At 39.2% G+C, this 20,711-nt stretch overlaps 1 protein-coding gene across 1 annotated transcript in view; it reads left to right on the plus strand.

The window, feature by feature from the left end:
* Nucleotides 1–7,304: 7,304 nt before the first annotated feature.
* Nucleotides 7,305–20,711, plus strand: part of RORA (RAR related orphan receptor A) — a 387,644-nt gene continuing 374,237 nt past the window's right edge. Inside the window, exon 1 of the mRNA XM_085588186.1 lies at nt 7,305–7,454. The gene's annotated coding sequence lies outside the window, so the exon portion shown is untranslated. The remainder of the gene's footprint in view (nt 7,455–20,711) is intronic.

The following is a 20,711-nucleotide window of genomic DNA, read 5'->3' on the forward strand; positions in this document are numbered from 1 at the left end:
TGGTTTCTGGTATTTGTAACAGAAATGCTTTTTGAATTTCACAAGAAATAAATATTGTAGCTTCCCAGTTACTCTGGGACAATGTTTCAAAAAATTCTTTAAAAATAATTAAGCACTGTATAACTTTGGGGACTGATAAGACTGACAGATGTGCTGAAAAGTATCCATAATGTCTTGGTATATGCATGCTAATATATTCCAATGTCTTTATTTTTGATCTATTCTCACTTTTTTTGGCTCTGCTGCCCCCTTTCCTCCTTTACCCTTGAATAGGAGCTTTGCTGTGCTAGCAAACAATAAAACTTGTTCTTTGAGAGAGGGAAATATTTTCCTCTAGTGCATGACAACTTCATATGCTGGCCCTTCTGCTTGTGCCCTGAGGGTTTACTGGAGGTGAAATGTCTCCAGCAGCAAACGAGACCCAGAGTTGTGGTCACTTAGTAACTTCACCTGAGAAACCTGGTTATTGAGGCAATGCATCATCGTGGCGCAGGTGCAATTGTATGCCAAAGTCAGTAAAAATATTTTGCATATTAAAAACCTTTTAAACTTATTTCAAGGCTATTCATTTGAGTTCTGAAGGAACTATGCTGTCTAGTCAGCAAGAATTTAAAGGAACACGTTTTGCTTTGCTCTTTGCTATCATGAAGCACATTAGAGCCTGCAGGACTTCTAGGGCATGTGTCTTGTCTGTAAAAGGGTTATTTGATGTAGAAAAACCCATTGAGTTTGTTTCTGCTTTCTTTTTATTACAGGTAATCTTTCAATCACATGATGTGAACAAAAGTGGTTAGCGGATTTCTTTCAGTTGAGGAAGCTGCCAGCCACTGAATGAATTCTGTTTCTTTGAGGATAGATGTAACAAAGATGAATTTTGTCGTCCAAGTGGGACTTTATGCACAGCACATTCAAACACAAAGAAATTTTCTGATACCATTAGGGAAAAGTTCTGGTCTTGGTCTTACGATGTAGCCATTGGCAGTCAAGTTATAACTAGTATTATGGTCCAGGCTTTGATTTATTTTCTTTTTCTGCTCACTGTAATACTTTCCTCTCTATTTTAGAGTTATTTTCTGCCCCCTGTTCTCAAAATATTTGTGCCTCTAGTAAACAGGTATCATAACCAACAGAACACAATCTAAAGGTATAATTAGCAAGAGGAGAAGCATCCTCAGAAGTACAGGCAGTTCCAGAGCAGCCAAACCAAGCTGTGCTGACCTTTGAGAGGGAAAGGTGCTGTTGGTGCAAACATCCCATGGGATAACTGAGCAGTGACACAGACCACTGATACTCAGAGGCCTTCCATGTGAGTTATGTTGGGAGGTGGAATCTCGGCTGTGTGTGCTGTGGCTTCTTTGGGCTGGCAGGATGACAACTGCAGCAGACTGTCAATATCATGTGCTCGGCTTTACTTTTTCCCCTTAGGGAATTGCATGTTTAGCTCAGCTGGTAAAGCCCAGCACATCTCTACTTGATTTCTGTTTGTCCCCACAACTGCATGTGCTCAGTAGGCTACTTTTGGACTAGTGCTCTCCAGCTGTATTCCTCCTTTTACCAAAAATAATTGCTGCAGCAAGGAATGACTGTTTCATTCTGGTAGTTAAAAATAGCTTTATAGAACACATGTTTTATTTCTTTTTTCTTCTTGGCTGCTTGCCAGTATCCTGCCAATAGACATCATTGGGCTGTGATGCTCTGTGATTTCTTATATTTAATTTTGGGTCCTACCTGAGGGGAAATGATTACTTTGTACTTACCAGACAGGGCAGCAGCACTTGTTCTTCCCTTGTTATACTTGTCCAGTTTGAATTATATTAATCATACTTTGTTTCTAATTCACAGCTGCATGGTGAGTTGAATCTTTGCCTTTCAGTGTCTTTTTGCTGGTGCCTTCACTTCTCCTGATGTCTCCCATGCAACATGATTTATTTTTGAGTTTAAATGCGATTTAATATTATCACACTGCATCATTATATGTTACTTTCCTCTCCTGGAAACCTTTTTCTTGCAGTACAGTGCATGGTGGGTTTTTGCATCTGCCATTATTGTGCATTGACCAGCTGCTTCTAGACTGGGTTTTGTCTTCATTGTTTTCAGTCCAAGTGTGACCCTTTAATCAGGCTTAATAAACAGTCTGCTCTTTTATTGTTAATCTTCCTGTAATCCATAACTGATGGCCACTGCTAAATTTGGTGATGTTACAGGAGAACATGCAGAATATGTAATTATTGTCTTTTAACAATTGTAGTTTTCTCTTTGCTTTTTCCTGTAACTGTTGTTAGGTCTGCTTTGGATTTTGATTTGTATGACCAAATAGTGTTCCTTCTTCTCAACCATGGGATAAAGTATCTTAGTTTAAAATCACATCAGATTTGTCCCTCTAATGTGGACAAGGCACTTGGAGGGTCAAAGACTCCTAGTGTACTGTGTGGATTGCAAATACTCTGAAAAATGTGTTTTCATTAATATTCATGGAACACCCTCATTCTGCAAACATTTGTGTGAACAGTATTTGTCAGAATCTACTTAATATACCTAAGCCTCCAACAGAAGTTTAACATCCTAGGCCAGCATTTCTTTCAAGGCTGTAACAGGTTATTCATTTAGTCAAGCAGGCTGTTTGCAACATTTTGTGTTTAACTGCATGTCAGCCATAGGAAATCACAGATAAGCTACAAGATTGGCTTCTCCATGGGAATTATGTCGGCTTGCACACAACTTTTTTAGCTAACTCTATTACTGTACAGTTATTATCAAGTAGATATATGTGGTGCTGACAGCTCCTGACAGGAGAATGCTTTATTACATAAAGTTTGCAAAGAAAAAAATCTTACAACATGACAATCCTTTATGCCCAGAAAGCTACGTATTGGACAAGAATCCACATAATTAATATTAATTGTAATAAAGTGTGACAATCAAGAAAGAATAACATAAGTCTGCTCGTAAGTCAAGACCTCAATAGAGTGGAAGAAATAGAGCCGGCCAGAGATGGGTGATGGAAGAACACTGGTGCTTGAATAATTCATGGAAAAGCACAGTATATTGCATGTGAGGTCTGGAGCCTTTTAAAGGCCTGTGAATTAGATAACAAAATTCACTCAGTTCAGGTAAGTAAGAGAGGAGAATGGGGAATTCACATGGGGTGTAGCATAAACTATTAATAAGAGTTAAAAGGTCATGTACTTCCCATGTCAAGTGTGAATGATCAGGAACAAAAATTGCCAAAAGATGTATATAATTTTTAAGGAAACAAAAGCAAATATGACCTTTGTAAAAGCTTTGATAATTTGAAGATTTGTTAGCTGCATGTTTTTAGCATTTAAAAAGCCCCAGACTATTCCACTTTGTGAACAATATGTACAGTGGGTATTAAACCAAGTGTGAAGTCTGCAGGAGCAGTAGGTGAACAGCACTGTTACCTAGTTTGGGCTATTATGAGCAGCACTGTTACATAGTTTGGGCTATAATTGGAGGTGAGTGTGAGAAGATAAACTCTTCTGAGAATCACATGACTTGTGTGAACATTTTGACCTCATGTAATATTGCTGCAGGAAATTATAGCCATGCTCTTTAAAAAGATGAGCTGAAAACAAGGAGGTAATGCTATGGGGGATGGAGTGGTAAAGATGTCTTGTGCTGAATGAGGATTCTGCTACAAATGTGAACAAGGGCATTTCTGAGGAAAACAGGCTTTGGTAGAGAGACTATTTGACCTGAAAGAAAAATATGGTTGAATTTCTAGGTTTGCCAGCAGGATTTAATAATGGAACTTTAAGTCTGCTGGTTTTCCAAAGTCAGTTAGTTTGACCATTAGCCTTGTCAGTGATCAACCAGGCCTGTCCTCCCTTCTGTGGCTATGAAAAGGTGTATCTGACATTTACAGTGGTCTGATGGATGCTTGTGGGAAGTGTCTTTTCATTTACTCAACAGAACAAATAAAATACTGCAATGTGTAAGTGGGACGTGAGAAAGTTTTTGGTTATCGTTTTGTCTATGCAGTTATCAGTCTACCAGTTTTCTCCTGGCCAGTGAAGCTGTTGATTTTGTTCTTACCAAGAAAGTAGAAAGAGGACTCTTAGGTTTGAGGGGAGAAAGGGTAAGCAAGCAAACTCTGGGTTGCAGAGCCCATCTGTCCAGGTCTGAGACTGGCAGCACCACTTCCAGCTCTGCAGCATGAGGCTCTTATGAGGAGCAGCTCTTTGACCTCATTGCAGGACAGTTATTTTCCAGCACAATCATTCCAGAGCATCTTCGTCGGTGGCAAAAGCCAGAAACAGGAACCCATTCTTAGAAACAGTAAGGACAATAGAGTGTGTGGCAATGGGTACCCCTTGGGCTTGAGGAATGAGGTACTGCAGTTCTAATACATCTTCTGTCAGATATTTGGATAGTAAACAGAGTTTATGTTGCACTATCTTCCCTTTCTTGTTTCTGATATGACAGATTTGTGTTATGTATATAGTTGCACCATAGAGGTTGTCACAGGGAAGTGAGAAGTTCTGGCAGCTGAGTAAAGGGTGTTTGGGAACTATCAGTGTTGGGAATGGTGTGGGAAATAATTTGGAAGCTGGGTATGAGCATGTTGTTTATGCCTTCAACACTGAAGGAGCAAACAATATAGTTTCATTTTGCAATTCAACTGAAATGTATGAGTAGTTGACACTCTGCATTACCATTGTTTTGACTTTCAACAAATCCAATAAAGTTGTGTGGAATGGGTTCTCATAAAATTAGTATTTTTTTTTGTTATCTCTAACTATGAGAATTAAGGGTAAAAGTTTTCTGTTCTCTCATCTGTGATTGTAGCTGAGTGGGAGCACTGCCTTGTTGGTCTGCCTGTTTCAATACCTTGAAACAATACAACAAAATGTTCCTTTCAGCAGAGAACTTATTCCTACAGAAAGAGAAAATAAACATTGCTAATACATAGTTCCTTTAGCTGGGTAATGCACTTAGCTGGGATATAGGGGCAAAGCATTCAGAAGATGCTTTCTTTTTCAGCAAGCACTTGTGTTTGAGAAGCATTTATGGCAAATAGTAGAACCTTTTACTGCATCGTATTCAGCATTTTGTTCTGGTCATTTCTCCTAAGGAGCTGAAACTTCAATGTATACAGAAATAGTACATCTACAAAACAGGGAATCTATCCCTGTCTAGGGGGTTGGGTAGGTGTCCGTAATTATGGCAAGGTGATCACCGAAGACACATGCAGATGTGATTGTAAGAGCAGATGGGAAAAGGCACTTAGCTGAAGAAATTCTGTGTCTGTAACTGAAGTGTTTCAGGAACATGCTTTAATCCTAGCTTTAGGTGGAGTTAAGCTTTTGAATAACCAATAGGAGTTGGCTGGCAAGATGGTCTTTTGCACATGTATATGCTAATGTAAATGTCATGATGCAAATTTAAGCATTCAAGAACATTATGTGGATTTGGGAAAATCCCTAAAATTTTAATTCCATAAGCAAAATATTAGTTTGGCAGCACATGACAGAAATAATCCTGCTCCCAGATGTTTCATACTGTTGCAGTTGAGACTAGTTGCATGGTCGTCTTCAAGACAGCTCTGAAATAACACAAAAGCTTCTTGGAATATGAAGCAACTCAATTATACAATGAAGCAAAGAACCATGTCTGAATTCTTAACATTGCTCAGTCTTCTGGGGAAATACAATGGGAACAGAGTTTTCACCAAGAGTGAAGTATGTCAGCTAGAGGACAGAGGCAAAGGAAACTCCTGAAACCAAACAAGGGAGAAGTCACCTTCTGCACATTTTATGTGGATGCCGTGCTGGACTGTGTGCCTGTGTTCCAGGCTGGGTGTTGACAGCTGGCATGGAGGAGTCTGAGTATTCAGACTCTTTCTTGAACATTAAGATTTCCTCACTTGTTTACATGCCTATTTTTCCAGCAAGTTCAATTGTAGTTAAATTTCTTATTCCAAGAACTGGGTCTTAGTGGAAATTGCCAGATGTTGAACAAAATATACAGGAATACTTGGAAATGCATTGATGTATTATTGTGAGAGGTGCATATTCTCCCTTTCTATTTCTTTAGAAACTGCAAGGACTCTTCATGTAGAGAAATGCTTTTTAAAAGTAAGTTTAAATGTTTGCTTTTACTGACCTATGTTTCAGTGTCATAAATAGAACCCCATAAGGAGTGTGTGTTGCTGTGCAGGTGACTGAGCACAGATTACCCAGAAAGGGTGTGGAGTCTCCCTGCCTGGAGATATTCCAGATCTGTCTGGATGCAATCCTGTGCCATGTGCTCTGGGAGGACTGTTGGGACCAGGATGTTGCACCAGATGACCCTCTGTGGTCCCTTCCAGTCTTACCCATTCTGTGATTCAGTGTTTATCAATGTTCAATTCTTTACTGCTGCTTTTCTCATTGGGAACTCAGGTGTGTAGGTTTTCTTGAGGAAGCTGTATGAAGAGAGCTTTATCCTTCCTCCACCTAGAACATGCAGTGAATGCCTTTGATTTATTGTGCTGCCTTTTCTCAAGCTGCAGTGAAAGCTGTGACTATTCTCTCTGTACTTCTGAGGTGTCTGCATTTTGGGGCAGTTGGACAGACAGATGGACAGACAGACAGCTGTGGCCTTGGTAGGCCATGTGTCCATCCTAGTGTACAAAGCAGAGTGTGCAGGAATCTGTCCCTGCCAAGTCACACCTGCATACAGCCTGCTTAGGTGGACATCTATGAAGTGCTGAATTTGATTTATTTTCCCAAGAACTAGTTGGGAATTAATTTCTGAGCACTTAGCAAAGCAAACCCAAAAAAGAGGTGTTACCTCAACAGGATATTTTACAAGCTCTAACAGAAAGTTATCAGGCCACCGCTGTAATCCATCCTAGTTCTGTCACTGACCTATGGTGTGGAACTACCAGGGCAAAGTGACAACTCTGTGTTTTCCATTGCTGGTCCAGCCCAGTCCCACTGTGAGGAGCAGTGCTGGGTGCTCCCTGTGCATCATGGCCTTGCAAAGTGCTCCTGCATGATTATTTGTATTTATGTAACTGGGGTGTGTGTTTGTGACATGCACTACTCAGTCACCTGGCTTTTCATAGCCAGTCATGGCTCTGCTGGGGTTTCAGGAAGGTTCTGTTTCACAGCCTCATGACAACAGTTGTCCCAGGAAAATGGCAAAGTGTGACAGAGATCTGTGCACATGCGGGGGTGACACTAACTATAACCTGGATGTCAACATCAATGACAGCCTTCAAATGAGTTGTCTAGCTTACAGCTCTCTTTAGCTACTTGCTTTCCTGTAAACACACTGTTGTTTTTTCCCTGTTGCAGGGTAAATCGGATCTGACATCATCTGTTCAAGTGCAAGAGGGGATTTTCTCTATGGCAAGAGTCTTGTTCAAGTTGGAAGTTCTTCCTGTGGACCAGCACATCCCCCTTCTGTGAGCAGACTTCTCCTGGAATGCTGAGGATTTGTTTATGGTGAGTGCAGTTGTTATAAGCAAGATATGAAATAGAAGCATATGAAAATAAAACCACAGGCTGGAAATCAAGTGAGGTAAGACTGTCTATATTGTTTTATATAGTGTATATTTTCTGATTGCTTTTCAGCAATGTATAATTCTAAGTATTGCACATTTTAAAATTTACTCCATTACCCAGTGGGTGAGGGAGAAGGACAACTTGTTCTCAATGTGGTTTAATGGTACAAAGCCCAACAAATTCACTGTCACATGCAGCATGATTTTCTCCTCATTCTTTCTGCCCTGAAGTTACCCTTAATTGCTTAATGTGTTGTCATGCTATAGTGCCTTGTACAATAGCTTTGCTTGGCTGCCTGCTTGAATGGGGAGGGAAAGGAAGGAGGAGAATTGATTCCCCCTCCTGCATCTCAGTGCAGCAGTGGAGAGCCCTTGTTAGGAATGTTTGGGTTTGGGGGGGAAGTGGAGCAGAGTTTAGAGTGTGCTACAGCTTTGTGGGATTAGCAGAGGCTTGAGGGGCCCAATTTAATTGAGTGTTCTGGCTGTACTGCTTCTAATGTCCTTTGCAATTATGGATACAGAGAATATCTGATATCTAAGACTGGAGTGAATTTCAAATTTCAGATTTTATAATATTGTCATGAAATAAAATAAAAACACAAGTAGAGGGAAAGGACCCTTATAAATTGATGTTTGGTCATATAATAGTTACCATAAGGGAGGGCTGAATATAAGAAGCTTAGAGTGAAGCTGGACCTATTCCAAACACTTTTTACACTCTTATGAAAAATTTAAGGAAATAGCATGTTGAGTACTTTCAACTTTAATTATGAAAAAATAAATTGTAAATCAGACTGTCTGGCTGAAATCTCTTGGACTCTTAACAGTAGCATACCTTTCTGTATGCCTAATGTAGTATGCAGTTACATGGGTTTTATTTTACACAGAAGCTAGAAAAGTCTAGATTTCCTTTTTGAAAACAGTGTTAGATAAGAAGCTTGGTTTGAATTTAATGACATCCTATGAGGCACTTTTTCCCATGTCCTAATGCTAAATGGAGGAAAAGAGGAAATATTTTATTTTCCTTCATCACCTTATGATACCAGTGTATTTGTTAGGCAGTCCCCTTACCTCCTTCCTCTACTACTCGGTAGTTAACCCCCTTTTAATTATAGAAAGACACGGGCACCCAGAATGGGAAACTAACTCAAGCTGTTAGCCTCACTTTTGACCTCTGACAATGCTTCACACTCCTGTTGAGCCCTCCATAAGAGGATCTCCACATGCTCACAACCATTAACAAATTTAACCTGCCAGCTGCCTTGGTAGGTGAGCACTATGTTCGTCTGCTGCCCCTTCAAATGGGGAAACCCAGAGACACAATTTCTGCTTTATTGCCTGAAAAAGCACTTTGCAGAATATACAGAAGGACGTGCTTGCCTGGAGGAGATTAGAGCATAAAAACAACCACAACAGAACAAATGGATGGGGGAGAACAAAAGAGATTGGGACAAATGAAAAGGGGAGAAAGGCTGCAAGCCCATGTGGTCACTTTGGGAGTGATATGCAAATCTTTTTGCTATGGATGTGGACTTTGTTTTTGTAAGGCTTGGAATTTCTCTGTGTCAAATTTGTAGAGTTAAAAACCAGGGACAGGTCTGAGAAGCATCACGGACAGAGGTCAAGAAATACTAAGCAGCATGTAATTCAAACTGGTAGGAAGAAGGCAGTTTAAAAGTGGTTCATCTACCACAGACAATGAAATAAGGCAAAAAAAGGCTGGTACACGTGAGACTTGGCTGACTTGGGTGCAGCTGTGGAGAAGCCAGAGGTCTTTGCCAGCACAGTGCTGCAAAGACAGCAGACAGTGGAGCACCAAGGAGCACCAACAGGTCACTGGGAGCAGAACCAAGCAGCTCCAAGAGCCCCACCTGAAACTACCTTTTATGCATTTCCTGACTAATCAGCCTTGGGTGACACATGTATCCAAGATGATTTTGGGGAAAAGGGAATGTTCTTTCTGTGAGATGAAGTTAGGAAGATGCCTTTCAACTGTGGTTTTTGTCCTTACCTATTTTCATGTACAGCATCTTATTAGAAGATAGGAAGCCTTCAACACTGAAGAGGGGGCTCTGGCATCAACATGTATTATTCAGGATTCTAGAAATTGCTATTACTGTGTTTCATTTTATATCCAGAAATATATTGCTGTTGAAAATGAAACAGATTGGTAGACCTTTATCTGTAGGATGAGAAAGTTGCATGCAGAGAAGGGCAAAATAGAGTTTGACTACTGCGTGCTAGAAACTCTTTGGCTATATTTTGATTAATATTTGTCACTAGCACCACTTAATGTCAAATGCTTATTCAGCTTATGATTTAAAGTCATACAATGCACTGCATAATTGTAAGTAGGAGACATTTGTGCATCTGGTATTTAAATGGAGTATGTGTACTTTGCATTCCAGAGCATCTCTAAGCACTGCTGTTAGAATTGTCATTTTAAAAATATGTTTTGTCCTGCTTTTAGAGCCCATTTAATCTTTTCCCCATTAATCTGCTTTCCCTAAACCTTTCTCTAATTCTTCTGAAGGATCCCCCACCTGCTGTGCAGGCTACACAACACAGTGAATCTAATCATGTCTGGAATTATCATTTTTATCAGTTTAATCCATATTTTTCTGTTATTTGCTTTCCAAAGCCTTAGACATTTTATGTACTGTGGTAAGTAATGGAGCAATTGTGGTGGTTAGTGTACTTTCAAAAAACAGTGACAATACAGTTAAAATAATCAATTTAGATTATTTTCTGGAATGCAGCATTAATGTTCCATGGAAGTTAAGCTTGAGTCTTAGAATTATGGAATATATTTTAAACTTCAAATTGTGGGTGAGTCAAGAAATATCCCTGTTTGTTCAAGCCATTGTTCTCAATTGTCCTCATCAACACTTGCATGTTCTTGATTGCACAATCAGCATTCTGCTACTTCCCTGAATTTCTTCACATACCTTTTTTTCCAAGCAGTTTTATATTCATATTTTCTTGAGTGCTTTTATGAAATAATTACAACTAAGATAGCACGATTTTCTTTATGCTATGATTTCCTATAATGAAGTGCAGTTTCCAGCATTTGAAGAGAGCAGTAGTTTAACTCAAGCAGGTGCTTTTTATGGAGCTCATATAAATTTACAGTGGTCTAAAGAAGATAATCTTGTTTGGTGTTTCATTCTCTTACTCCTGTCACCTGTGTTGCTGAGGGTCATAGGCAGATGCTGGTACTGGCAAAGTTCTCATCAGACAGACTCTCCCAGCAATACCCTGCTCTAATTTGGAAGAGAATGTTTTGCCATAGATGCTTAGGAGCAACCTAGATGACTTCATGTAGGTTCCACAAGTGAATAGCTGTGGATATGCCATCCTGGTTTCCAGGTTTTATCCTCTCCTTCATTTATGTCAGAGCTGCTTTTTCTCTCCTGCTCCTGCCCTTCACTTGTTTTGCTGTGAGGCTCTGGGATGCTTGGCAACAGCTTAGCTGCTTGTCTACATAAAGGTCTGCTGGTGCTACACTGGTAAGGCTGTTCTGTAAAAATGTAATTTAGCCGAATTTTTGCATAAACTCTGAGACTGTAAAACATTTGCAAGAGAGCTATGGTCTGTACTATTTTCATTCAAAGCAGGACATTAAGGCTCCAACCACATTTCATTATCCGTTTGAATAACATTTTTCAATTTAAAGCTCTCTCTCTAACCACGAGCACTAAATTAATACTAGATTCCCTCTCTGCCTAGTGGGAACACTAAATAGATAAATAAAAATCATTGCAAGATAATTGTAGGTGCTGTGGGCTGAAAGCCAAACCAGGCCAATTCAGCCTTTGAGCCCTGTCTGTCTGTCTGCTTTTCTTTTTCCTTGCCCATCAAAATAGGGTATTCAATTATAATCTTTTTTCTGCATACAGTGGCCCAGAGGCATTATTAATCTCAGTGCATTTGGAGAGTGAGTGAAAAGACTAAAGGTTTTGGGGGGGAATCTCTCCCCCCTGTAGCTGTATTCATCACTTAGGGTCTTTGTCAAAAATGTACTTTTCTTTCTCCCTCCCCCCATTCCTTGGAGCATAAGCTGGAATTGACTCCAGAAGTTAAAGGACAATGGAAGCATTAGCACAGGGATTATGGATCTTCTTTTGCAAGATGGGGGCTGGGGGGAGAAGGTAGAGGCATACAACTGGCAGGATAGAAATTTAAAATTTGTGGCTAGAACAGTGTGCACTGGTACATAAGAAAAAGCAATAGTTCAATCTCTATCCGCATGAAGCTTTTCAGGTCCCTGAAAAGACCATGCAAAATGTGGTTCTGAAGCTGGTACATAAATACTTGGGTTGCAAGTTAAGTGTCTAAAGAAAATTTTAACAAAAAATATTGTGTATTAATGTGTTTTCCAATGAAAGATCAGTAGCTTGTGGTAGCAAGATCTGGTAGCTTGTAACTTTCTGTAATTTATTAAATTCAAGTCCTTTAGATAGGTTCTATAATTTATTTGTGATGGGGTTTTGTTTTCTTGTTTTTTTTTTCTTTTTTTATAATGAGCACTTACCCATAATATTCCCATAGGGACTTCAAGGTTTGGAGAAACTGAATGTTATGGCTTCAGTACAAAGGGGTTTGGTGGCATTTAGCTGTGCGTGTAGCCATAAACTTGAATCAGGTGCTCAGTGATGTCAATCAATTCAACATGATTTTCAAGGCAATTTCCTGCAACAGGAGGGGCTTGGATCAGCCATGGACTGTGATGGGGCAATGACCCAAGTCACTGAGTCATAATCTCTATTTGATGTAGGTTGATCATGAATTTTAGCAGTCCAAATTATCAAACCGATGAATGTTGCTCTCTCCTATTGACAACACTAAATTTTGGTGCTTTAACTTTGGTAGTCAAGCTGATTTGTACACTGCAAATTAAAGGAGCATTATTGCTTCCTCTGCTTCAATGAAATAGGTTCACTCCATCTGTAGTTACAAAGAATTACTTACAGAGCTTTTCCCAGTCTTCCCATGTGGGTCTAGCAGAGACTCTTTGATTACTGTACTCTTTAAAGCAGAGTAAAGTGTTTATTTTATTTCTGTAGTATTAGATCTTTTCCAAAGGTTTAGGTGCCAAAGTACTGTTTTGAATGTCTGCGCATATCTAAGTAGGAATTTTAGAAGAAAATCTAGTACGTTGCTCGACTATATTCTCGTTGATGCCTGCCTTTCTTATATCCTGCTGGCCTAAATAAAAAAGATGAGAAATTATTTTAATGACAAAAAAATGCCCCTACCTTCCCCTGCTCACCCTCCCCTCTAGTGTTGCTAGAACTACTTCAATGACAACTCAAAATTTAAAAAAAAAAAACCAAACCAAAAAAACCAACTAAGTTATCTGTTAGAGTATTTTTTAAAAAGAAAAAAAAAAAAATTCCCCAAATAAACCAAGCCTCCAAACTTGCAGAATTCCTCAGTGGAAGACTTCACGCCTGCCTACTGGTAAACCGGTATTTTTCAGAATCTGATTTAACCTGGATAATGCTTTAACAGTGTCTTCCAGCATAAAAGCTTTAACATTTCACATCAGGACCTTGATTTACTTACCATCTGCTCAGAGGTCTGTCATCAGCAGAGATGATTTCTAGCTCCCTTCAGATAACTGGCGTTTGGCAGAGTTCTGCTAAACAGTCTATAACCTTGAAGACAAGGAGTATATGATAACCCATGCATATCAGTTAACTTTTAAGTGGCTTAATAGTCTCTTTTCTTAAATAAATCTGCCAAATACTTCAGTTTGGTCCTGGTTTTCCATGAATTTTCCTTTTTTATCCTTTAAGTCAGTAAAAGTCAATGAGACCTTGGAGGCAGTGAAGAATTTTTTCTGTTTTATCTTTTTTTACCATTAACATCTTTAAACTTGCTTTTCTTTTTGTCTGTATTTTTTATGATTATTTCAGTGCTGTTTCTATCTGGAGATTTATGTATTTGTGGCAAAATTAAAAGAAGCAATTTTTTTAGCGTGTTACACCAGTTAAGTCAAGAAAATTATTAGGATCAGTTTGTCAAAAGTCAGGCAGTCAAAAAAACAAGCAACTTCAATTTTAGCTTTAATGACAACTTTGATGTTTCAGGAGGTTAATAATACATTTATATGGCTGTTGACTTAATGATAGAATTATTCATTAAATTTATAGAGTAAAAAAATTTTTCTGTAGAGGCAATGGCATGCTTAAGAGCCTGCTTAAATTTAAGTTTAGATGTTAAGACAAGCTTAGCAGTATTTGCTATATATATCAGACCTAAGCAAGTAGACCAGAGCTGCTACCAAATCAAGGCCAAAAACCTCTGTGAAATTAGTCTTTCTTTTAATTTAGCAGATAATTATAGAAGTTTGAAATTACATCATCCAAAATTACAGCAGCCCTTGAAGCAGTGGGGGTTCTGCTAACAAATGATGGCATTGCCCAGGGTAGACTGGCCAGCTACCAGGTGATGTCTCTCAATATATTGGACTGATTTCAGGGCAGATGGGTGCTTTCCTTCTGTATGTTTCATTTTTACTCTTGGTTCAAAATCTGTTTTTTTTCTACTGACTGATTGGGTGGGGAGGATTTTTAGGATAAGCTGGCCAGTTGGCCAGTTGTTTTCAGACAACTGGAAAGACTGAGTACTGCAGTTGGGCCAAAATCAGCTAGGAAGAGTTTGTGCTGTGACCAGGCCACTATTCTACCTAGTGAAAATCCTCCTCTGCTCTTTTGTTGGGAACAATTCTGACCTGCTCCCTGTTCCTAGCTGTAGCAATAACAAGCACAGTGCTGCTGGGCAAAGAGTTGAACTCAAATGAATTTGATCTCTACTCTCCTTCCTGATCTTTTAAACAGGCTTCAACCTGCAGTGCCCAAACCCTTTGGCCACTGGAAGAACAACTGCTGGAACCTTTGTCTTTATGGACAAATTCTTCTCAGCAAAAATTCCTTATAACATTTTTAGCCTCATCTCATCAAAAACTGTCAAAACTAGGTCAACTTTGCTTCCTTCTGTCAAAAGAGGCACCAAGCAGTTAGAGATGACTGCAGTGTGAGCCATACTTTGGGACAGGGAGGTGCACCCCAGTAGGCACCCTGCAGCCAGAGCAAGGGGCTGTGTATTTGCTCCATGGCTGTGGCTTTGCACTCAGTCCAATTTCTGGTTTTTAGGGAGGAGGACGTGAAAGGCCAGTTGGGAATTCTACCACAAACTATTCTTCAGTCTTTACTTCTAAAGCATTTGAGTTGCAAAAGGAGACTTTTAATGCTTAATTTGTCAAAACATTCTGCAGTAATTTCTTGGATGGTTTGGGTATCAATTTTAATGGCATTATGCCTGATGTGCTTTGTTTCCTCTATCTAAGATGAAAAACTGAATAGCAGAACTCTGAATGGTGTCCAGGTGCAGCAACACCTTTCTGTATTGCCTTTCGAATTCCTGACTGTGCACTAGGACTGCAATTAATTTATAATAAGGTTTGGCACAAGCCACCATAATTTGGCTCTGAAAGAGCCAAAATTAGCTTAGGCATGATTAGCCTATGAATGTTTCTATACTGCTTGTGATTGACAGGAGTCCTGTGGACTTTGTACTACAAATAGATGTGATTTACCCCTCAATGAAAGTTGCTTTGTTTACTTCTAGGCACGTTAAAATAAGAAAAATCACTCTGCAAATGTGTTGTTCTTGAAACCCTGATGCTTGTTGATTAGTGCCCAGGCAGTATTCACAGCATCTGTTTGTATTGTAAACCTCTGTCAGCTCTGCCTGTGCACATGTTCCTTTTTGTTCGTGGCTGTCGATGAGAACAGGCTGGGAACATCTTCTGGGTAACAAGGAGGGCCTTTTTCTATGCATGAGATGAGTTTGTGTGCCCCAAAGTGCCTTGTGACACAGGTCAAAACCAGTGTGATTTTTCACTTGAAGGTATTTCATCTAAATAGCTATCAAAAAGCTAGAAAGATTATATGTTTCCACAGAAATTATAATTTTCTGGTTTGGCTCTATTGTAGCAGGCATCAATAACTTGTTGTGACCAAATCTGGCTTGTTTTTGGTGGGGTTTTCAGGAGATTTACAATCTGTGTGGCACTGACCTACAATGGAGGGACTGGAAGGGTTAATTCTGAAAATATACATGAGCTTGGAGGAAGTTGGAAAGAAAACAACCATGATCAAACCTACTTTCTTTGAGATTAGTAATTGATCAGCACTAGAATGTTGTTTCATAATGTATATTTTGTTGAATTTCTGTCCTTGTTTCCTTCCACTATTTAATTTTCTTCTTCTGCACTTCTGCAGCTCTGTTCCATGCTCTGCTTTTTTTTTTTTTTTTTTTTTTAATTTTAATTCTGCTCTGTGAAACTCTGTGACAATCTTCAGGCAATGTATCTTTCTTTGACCTTCTGCAAGGTATCTCCTCTGTTTCCAAACGTCACCTGCACTAATACCTTAAATTGTTCTGACAGTCTTTGGAGCAAGTAACATGTTACACTGAAAGATCTGTATATGTAAACCTCTCCAACTGCTGTATTCTAAATAGAAAAATCTCTCTTATGGCAAACAACTGAGGCTTCCAGAGGGAAGGTTGGATTGGTCACCACATTATCAGCCCTTTTGAACTGGTGAAGTAGCACCAACAAAGAGATTTTCATCTGCAAATGCCTGAAAAAAGGAGAATTTTAAGTGGACAGAAATTAGTTTCTGCTTGCTGATCCTTGTCTGGCCTGTGATTCTTTAAGTCACTCATGGATAGCATAAATTAGAGTAACCTAAAGGATAAATTAGGGCAGCCTGTCTCGGAAGTAAGGAGCTAAACCAGGGATGTGACACCACTCCATTTTCCATTCCCATGTTGAGTGGTGCTCTGGCACAGAGGGAGGGTCTTCCCTCTCCTCTTTTTTTTCTGTTATAATATTTTTAGGTGCCAGAGATTTCAACATGATTATTTTTTTAGTGTGTAGTATTCTTTTGATACACTTTTTGTATTTAATTCCCTAAATAGCCAGTCTTTTCCTTAAATGTCCTGGCTGTATTTCCCCGATTTACTTTCTCATTTAAGAGTGTAATGATCTCTGGAGCTGCCAGAAGTATTAGATGATTCTGTTAAACATTTGGAAACTGTCCCAGTTTCTGCTTCACCTTCAGAGGGGGTGATATTCTGTTTAAAGTCCTCCATTGATCTTCTGTCTTTCAAAACTTCTCCAAAATGCATGAGAGCAGACTGCAAACATAAATCAGGCTTAAAGAAAATGTATTCTGCTATCCTCACTAAAAGTAGGTAAGTAGAAGGTAATGCAGTCTGGTCATGAACTACCAGCTAAATGAAAGGGCCTGGATCTTCTGTCATCCCCTCTGTTACTCTGGGTCCAAAATCTCACAGCTCCACTCCCAGCATGGCCCCTGCCTGGAGATTTACTCTTGAAGCAAGCAGGTACACTCAGCTTGTGTTAATTCAATCTGATTGGATTCTTTATTAAATAGATATTCTCTTTTTTCTTTTTACCAAGTAATTCTTACAGATCTCAATCTTTTGCACAGTTTTTAACTTCTCAGGAGCCATTTGCATATAACAAATAGTTAAGAGTATTTAATATTGACATAAGATTTGGGAAAACCATCCTCATTCAGAAAGCAGATGAAATTCTGCAAGATACATTTTGGGCTCAAAAGTGGGCCCATCTTCCTATGAATGTTTTGAATGTTTTGATGGGCTTTTGTATTATTTAATATATTATCAGTCTGGTCACAATCTATGCAGAAAATATAGTACCATCCTACCAAAAATATAGTCTATAGCACGGCAATTTTGCATTTGCCATGTCTTCCTCTGCAGAGAAAGGTTAGGTAAGGGATTCTCTCCAGTGCTTCTGGCTAAGGAACTTGAGTGCTAATCTCTGTGTGCTTTAGGGATGACAGGAGAAAAGACTTCAAATAATGTTGATTCTTGATCAAACTTGATTTTAATGAAAGTGTCTTTTAAAAAAGAGTATGTAATTGACCTGTCTTTGTTCAGCCTAATGTGATTGAGAGGAGAATTAAATAATAACTGACAGACACATCACTTTTTTAAGCATACAGAAACAGCTACTGTCAAATATGCAAACACAGAAGGGGAGGAAAAGCCTCACACTGCTCTGTAGTTTCAGCTGAGATGAATTACATCAATAGATCTCCTGCAATTCTAAATCTGTTTCAAAGAGTGTTTTCAGTATAATAAAAATATACTTTCTTACTACAATTCTGAATGTCAGGAGTGGCTGGGAACAAGTCTGACTAGAATAACAAATTGTCACTAGTCAACTTTCTAGTGGGTGTCAGTGGGCACCAAGCCTATTATGCTGCAGGAAATTTTCACTGCAAATGTGTTAAGAGGGCCTTTGAGTCCTCCTGGCTTGCTCAGTGTTCCTTGCTATGCACACCAGTGTGCTGTGCTTTACTAACAAGACCCCATTGTACAGAACTGAAGATGTAAACAAGAAAAAATACAAGCAGGGAGTCATGAACACAAATTTTGAGGTAGATGTCTTGCTGGAGTTATCCTTCTGTTGCTTTATCAAATAATGAACAACAGTTAAAGCATGTTATAATTAATCAGGAGGCATGTGGGCATGAGAGTTCTGTTCATCAAACAAGAAACCAGACCCAGAAGAAATAAGGTTTGGAGCACCTTCTGGGACATGATCTGGCATTCCAGGGACAGGAAGCTGCAACCAGGAACCAGGGCTGGAAAAACCCTGTGGTGAACTTGGAAAGGCTAACTGACAATCAGAGCTTCAGGTTTGATGAATATTCTCAATGCAGCCAATATATAGGTGTGTGTGAATATATGTGTGTGTATATATATTTGTGTGTGTATTTTTAAATTAACTTTACAGTTCTGGAGAAATGATACCTTGCTGGGTTTAACAGAATTAATGCTGGTTTGAGAGCCAGAAGTGGCTAAAAACTTGTCTAGGACAATGAGTATTAAGTCTCGATTCTTTAGATGGAAACAGGTTGAGCTTGAGCAATACTTAATTTGCAGGAGTAAATGAAGCATTAGTTGAACTATCAGAGTAAATGTAAGTAATAGTTTGATCTGTAAGGGGTGCAATGAGTCTCCTGCTTTATGAAGTGCAATTGGCTATTTATCTTGGTAGACAATAGAGAGGGTAGAAAATAATCCAAATCCTGCAGTTGGAAGTGAACACAGCAAACAATCAAAATCATGGCTAATAAAACATAAATCAGTACTTTGAGTGAAATAGCCCACCATAAAATCAATTTTAACACCATGAGCTGCCAGAAAGTGTGGGGTTTTTTCAGCTTCAATTTTAGAAAGATAAACCCCATTCATCCTGAGAGGTGTAGAACAGTAGGTCTTAAGAGCTTCTAGTGGCCATATTTTGCTTCAAGCAGCTTTGGAGCACTGCTGGGAAAAGAGAGGGTGTGATGTGTTCCATAAAGTACAGGATTTCTGTAAGGATTCAACTAGTTAGTTCCAATTAAACTTGCCAGCAAAAAGGCAGTGACCATAATTTGTGCCCTAAGTAAACAGAACAATTTTATAATCAATTCATTGACTTTGTTGCCACTGATGGAAAGGCTTTACAATCAGCACAATATGTTCAAATCATCCTTTTCTCACAAAAAACAGACCAGGAGGCTGTGCCTGCTGGAGGTTGTGCAGAGCCCTGTTGTGCATGGCAGTCAATAAAGAATTAGAGTAATCTAATCCTGAAGAAAGACAAAAGTGTAAATGGCTTTTCCAAGGGCTTCCTGAGATGGGAGTGACAACTCCTTGGCAATAGTCCTTGCAAATGGTGCAGAGATGATGTAGTGGGGATGAAATGCTTCTCTGTGGTCTAACATGATTCTCAAATGTTTCCATCTCCCAAAGAAAGCATTTGATTGCAAACCTCAGAAATACGTGCTGGAGGAATAATCTCCTTTGAGCTTCACAGCCAACAATCAGCATGATTGCCTTGTTTAAGGAAAGTTTGACATGGAATTGAACATCCACCAAAAATGCTACTGCTGATGTTATTCAGTCTGTGTCTGTAGGAATTATGTGAATTCTGGACAGAAATACTAGAAGTAAGCTTAATGCTGTCCCTTATGAAAAGGGTTTTGCTTTTGCCTGCAAAGAGCTTGCCTTTGTCATGGAATAAACATGTAACATGTCCTGGAATGTAAGACTTGCATTGGAGTCTGACAGAAAGTGGTGACCTCTCCCATTATCGAATATAGCAGAAGGATTTTCATTTTGATCCAGATCTTCCTGTGTTACTTCACATATCCCCAGGGCTTGCTATCCAAACCCCAGTGGAGCCCTGCAAGGGAGAACTCGGAACCTGTGAACACACCAAAGCTGCTTACATGCTCCTATGGATATCAGAGAACAGATCAAAACAGATCAAAATGCAGTGGTACACACTCTTGAATTTCAGATCTATTTCCTAAGGTGCTGCTTCCACTCAAATGCAAATGAATGAATGAATTGTGGGGAGATCTTGCCAAGGAGACAAGGATGGGCCTGTTTCAAAGGGCACAAGGCAGCTGTGGGCTGCCTGTCACACAAGCAGTGGATGTTAAAGTCCAGTATTTCATTTTATGTAAGATCTATGTGCTCCTGCTTTTTCCTTAGCTTTGCCTTATATCCAAAAAAATTGAAGTAGTTATGCAAAGATACTCTTGCAAGTTAAATTTTGCAATTTTTAATTGTGTGCTCCCTAAGTTTTGATGAATCAGGGATGTGTTTTTTCATCTTCCTTCTTGACTTCTTCTGAGAGGAAGTAAGAGGAGAGCAGCATCTCTGACTTGGAATCAGAATGCAGCACTCCTTTTCAAAGCCTTCTGTTCAGAGAAACAATGAAAGTTGCAGGGATCAAAAGGGTGGGAAAAGGGTGCAGCTGAGATTATGCTTGATCTGTGACAAACTCTGTTGTGAAAATGAGACAACCTGGAACTTCAATGCTGAACCAGAAATAGGAGACAGGGAATGAAGCTGAGATGGAAAAAAATACTCCAGGAGAATGAAACACATTAAAGATAACTGGGGAAGGAGGAGGGACAGTAATAAATGGTGAGTGACAAAAAAAAAAAAAAAAAAAAAAGATAAAAAATAAAGGCTAAACCAGAAAGACCAGAAAGCATATAGAGTGAAGTTCATTTTCTTAAAAATAACTGGAGTAGTTAAACTGTATTGAAATTTGGAAGAAGCATAA

This window comes from Lonchura striata, chromosome 10, assembly GCF_050655825.1.
Source record: "Lonchura striata isolate lonStrDom1 chromosome 10, ASM5065582v1, whole genome shotgun sequence".
NCBI classification, from domain to species: Eukaryota; Metazoa; Chordata; class Aves; order Passeriformes; family Estrildidae; genus Lonchura; species Lonchura striata.